Source organism: Carica papaya, chromosome 4 (genome assembly GCF_054855325.1).
Source record: "Carica papaya isolate Zhongbai chromosome 4, ASM5485532v1, whole genome shotgun sequence".
Lineage (NCBI taxonomy): Eukaryota > Viridiplantae > Streptophyta > Magnoliopsida > Brassicales > Caricaceae > Carica > Carica papaya.
Window position 1 is genome coordinate 17,984,207 of NC_142312.1, and position 3,914 is coordinate 17,988,120.

Sequence of the window (3,914 nt, forward strand, 5' to 3'; positions counted from 1 at the left end):
AAGTATGATAAGGGTAGTTTTGTCCTTTCATATTTTTTCCACTTATATTATTTATTTGTTTATTTTTCACAAAAAAAAACTCAGCTCCTGAGTCTAGTAGCAGATTTATGTAGGCAATCTTTCTGATCTTCACAGCCTTCACTTGTGTCCTCCACACTGCGATTTATGTAGGCAAATTATCTGTGCGATTGTAATAACAGATTTATTCCTCGAATTAAGTTCATTAAAAGGTAGGCTATTCTATCTTCTTCTCTGATGACCCATCTGAAAAGTCATGATTTTTAATCAACTTCCATTAATATCTCAGAGATATTAATGGGGGTTTCTGGTAAATTTTGGAAATTTGTTTATTTCTTTACTTGGAAGATTGTGTCTTTATTATAGTTTGTTGGTATCTTTTGGCTTTAAAGTAACAAGTCTTGGTGAAGTTCAAGAAATTTTCGGCTCTACACTCTTTGTATGGTAGCTGAGAAAATATAAGAGGAAAAGGAGTAATTAGAATGATTTATCTATATCTTTTCTTGCTGGAGTTTAATAATTGGATTTCTCAGAAATGTTGTACTTTTTATTGTTTTGTTCCGCTTGCTTCACGAGTCTCTCTGTGGAACTCTTGATATAGCTTCTGCATTTTCCCAGCTTTTTTGCGATTTCTGATGGAGGTTCTTCATATTCCGATGAGTTTTCCTCTGCATCAGATTTCTCAAGCTCCTGAGGGAGCTTCTTTTGAGGTTTCACAATGAAACTTACCTTTTTCTTTTTTGTGCTCCTTTAATAAGATCATTCTCTTCAACTGAGATGTCTCGTTTGTGTTCGTTCATGGAGGTATCTTGTTTTTTTATCTAAAAACCAGCCTATGGGTCAAAGACCAAAAGGAAAAACAAAAGAAAAACAAAAGCCAATCCAAGTTGCGTCTTACTCTTCCGACCTTACAAAGATATGTAATCTTGAACTTTAGCAGTGCCCTTTCGAACAACGCATGCATTGGATGGTCTATCATGTGTGTTAGGTTCAGATGTCCCTTATGGTAGCTTGTAAAGAATATATTTCTATTCATTTTAGTTTTCTTTTGGCTGGATGTGATTCTGGGTGGGTACCGTGGATAAGGGCTTATGAAGATATTCATCAATGAAAGGGAATTATGAAGATCTTCATCACTGATTTTGTAACTAAGGATTATTAGAAAATGAAAATGGCTTTTTCTGTGGCACAATAAGTTACTTGTTTTTCGTTTTTATGTCTTTCCTAAGTTTCTGTGTAAATGAAATAATGATTAGAAAGCATATATGAACTTAAGAGATAGACAGTAGCCAATATCTTGTACATATGCTATATTCCTTGTGATAGGTATTCTGATCTCTATTTTTGGATGTCAGCAAATGTAATTAATAAGTTTCTCAGTTCATGTAATCTAAGTTCATAATATGCAGAATCAGCTCTTGGGTATATTTATCTATTCTATTGAGTGCTACAGACATGAAATGCCCATCAAGCCATTATATTAGGTATACAGTTTGATTTGAACGTGCAAATCTCCATTTTAGAATAATATATTTAACAGCATGATTTTCAAGTTGTGACAGTCTCTGGCTTAATCTATATCAAACAAATGTTATTATTTTTATTTTAGACTTTCATTTCAGATTTGATTTTGATTTTCGTTAAGAGTTCAGTCTAATTTGAATATTTATTGTTTTAGTTGCTGAAGGATGAATTTTGTATCCTTCATTACTCTGTATGGACTCAACTGAAGCAACCAAGCCTTGCAGATTTGGGGACAAGAGTACTAGTGATATCACTCTGCACTTGAGAAATACTAGTGGTAGACTTGAATGGTTCTACTCCCACTTTATTCTCATAAACAAGAGCAAGTTCTTTGCTGATCAGATCTCCAGTCCTGACTGTAAATTACAACTATCATGTTAGTCTTTTGACATTGTTGGATCTCTCTTCAGAGTTGCTTCTGGAGTCCGTGGACCCTGTTGAATCTGCTGTTGGTATTCTTCAGATAGGCAGTTTGCATTGCATTGTAAAGAGATCAGGGATTGCTGCATCCAGTATTTGGAGGCTATTTCTTGGTAAGACGGATGAGGAAGAAATTATAAATGCAGTCTCAGAACTGGGTCCAGTAGCAATGCCCATTTTATCGAGAATTCAACCTCTAGATATAATTGCATCGAAAAATGCTTTCATTTTAGCGGTTCAGTTCGCCATGTCCTTTGACGGAGCATCTCCTCCATTCGGATATGATCTTAAAACCTCTGCTCAAGAACAGGTTGAGTACATGCTGGGGGCAGATGAGCATACCCCATTAGTTACAGCTGATGATGAAGTGAAATCAGTAGTAAGAATGGGCCTCTCAAAAGTTTGCTCTTCGTTCGAAACTGAATTATCTTCCATGCTTTTGGAGTCGGATCTCACATCTCAAACTATAGAAGGTAAAGCCCTGCGGAGTCTACATGACATCGAATGGATGTGTAACATCTTATCAAGGATGGATTTAATGAAGGACTTTGTTTGTAACTGGGCAGAGATCTCTGGTAAGGTTTTAGAGATAGTAGAGGATAAGAAACCAGGATCTGCAATGCTGGGTTTGAAAGTAACGCTAATAGAAGTGACAAGCAAAGTGTTGGAAACAGTAGAGTACGGGAATGTAATCCTTCCAGCTTTGGGCCGGCTGCAATTGCTAAATTCATGGCTCCCATTTATCCGAAAGATAAAAGTGATTTTGGACACAACAAACAAGGAGCAATTGAGCAATACATACAAGATGGAGGAAGAGACGTGGGGAAACATTGAGGGAGCAATTGTGTCATTGGTACTGGCATTGCCATCAAATGACCAAGCTAATGTTTTTGCATATTGGATAAAGACAGAACACGTGAGATATCCTGATTTGAGTGAGGCATTTGAAATTTGGTGTTATAGGACTAAGTCTGCAAAGAGAAGATTGTTGGAGGGATCTGAGAATGTTGGCAATGCCACTGTCAGTCTTTGATTAGTTTAATTTGATGGGCCTGTTGTTGTATGATCAATTTAGTTGTATTGAATTGCATAATCCTCTTTTTCATAATAATAGTAGCAATATATAATTGAAAATTCTTCATTTTCTAACGCAGAAAATAATCAACATCCTTATTTGTTTTGAGGAATGAAGATGAAACAACCAGGAAAATTAGTCTTGTCTTAACCCATCTACCAGACAACCTACAAAATATATGTATATATATATGACTAACTCGTGTAATTTTATAATCCTTTTGTCAAGAGTATTTAGTCCAAATATTATAACAATTTTAGTAGTTTAGCAAAGACGGATCCCCCAAATGCGTCCAAGTGGTAGAGTCCGTTTCGGTCTCAATGCATCCAATTATCTTCTTCAAATTTTGATTCTAAAAGTAAAGTGAAAAGAGTCAAATATTATTTTAAATTCAAATTTTGTGATAATTTACTTACTAATTAGTACGTAATCTAGGTACATGTAATATATTTTTTAGGACAATATTAGAACTTAATGTCGCCCTTGCTTGTAATAATTTTTTAGGGAACCATGTGTAACGACAATCTTTCTATTACTTGGACATTGAGTGTGTCTATAAAAACATTTAGAAAGTAGAGATCATATGATATATGATTCTTGAGTCTATAATCCAAAAGTTCTCAAAGAATTTATCTGAAACATAAGTTCATGTAAGGTAGAATTCATATTTTAGTATCTCAATAAATCGATATTTGTTTATTTCTCTAGAGATTCTAAGTCCTGCCTCTTGTGTTCCAATCTTCACTCTAAATTTACTAAGATATAAAGTTGTCATGTTGGGATTTAGTTTAATAATTGGGCTACATAAGGAAAATACTAATTCTGCACTGAGTCAGCTCAACGATTCCACCTTGACTCGACTCAGCTTGGATTTAGA

At 34.8% G+C, this 3,914-nt stretch overlaps 1 pseudogene across 1 annotated transcript; it reads left to right on the plus strand.

Annotated features, from left to right (window-relative positions):
* Positions 1-238: 238 nt before the first annotated feature.
* Positions 239-3,103, plus strand: LOC110824814 (BTB/POZ domain-containing protein At3g05675 pseudogene; annotated as a pseudogene). Its single transcript, XR_015818484.1, has 3 exons — positions 239-728; positions 1,428-1,502; positions 1,697-3,103. The product of XR_015818484.1 is annotated as a BTB/POZ domain-containing protein At3g05675 pseudogene (transcript).
* Positions 3,104-3,914: the final 811 nt, after the last annotated feature.